The sequence below is a fragment of the Orycteropus afer genome, unplaced genomic scaffold (genome assembly GCF_000298275.1).
Source record: "Orycteropus afer afer isolate SDZICR_OR568_19922 unplaced genomic scaffold, OryAfe1.0 scaffold02009, whole genome shotgun sequence".
NCBI lineage: Eukaryota > Metazoa > Chordata > Mammalia > Tubulidentata > Orycteropodidae > Orycteropus > Orycteropus afer.
The window spans coordinates 23,893-24,443 of record NW_006923596.1 but is presented as its reverse complement, the minus strand read 5'-3'; the positions used below and the strand labels follow the sequence as shown (position 1 = coordinate 24,443).

General features: G+C 42.1%; 1 pseudogene; it reads right to left on the bottom strand.

Annotated features, from left to right (window-relative positions):
* Positions 1 to 18: 18 nt before the first annotated feature.
* LOC103213399 lies at positions 19 to 551 on the bottom strand (annotated as a pseudogene).

Below are 551 nucleotides of genomic sequence, written 5' to 3'. Positions count from 1 at the left end.
ATAAATAGATGGGTTTAAGATGAGAGAAATGGAGGTATTTAGAATTGTCACCCCCTTATTATCGGCCATTTCATCTTTCACTGAAGGTTAATATAGACAAAGATGCAGCTGCCCTAGGTGATGGAAACCACAAAAATGTGGGAAGAACAGGTGGAAAATGCCCTTTTCCTTTGTTGGACAGAGGGGAATCTTAGAATTCTTCTGATGGGATAGATGTAGTACAAAACCACGCATATCAGAGTCATGATAACGATCACCACAGAGCCGACAAGAGCCATCTGCTCTGAGATCCAGGTATCTGTGCATGGGACCTTCAGGAGAGGATTAGCATCACAGAAAAAGTGGTCAATGACAGAATCACAGAATTCCAGATACAGTCCCAGACTAAGAGGTGGGAATATGTTCAACAAAGCAGTTATCCAGCAGCCAAAGATAAGATTTTTGCTGACCCTGTGCTTCATGATGTTCATGTAATGCAGGGGTTTGTAGATGGCCATGAATCGATCATGAGACATAGTGGCCAGGATGAAAAATTCTGTTACTCCAAACAT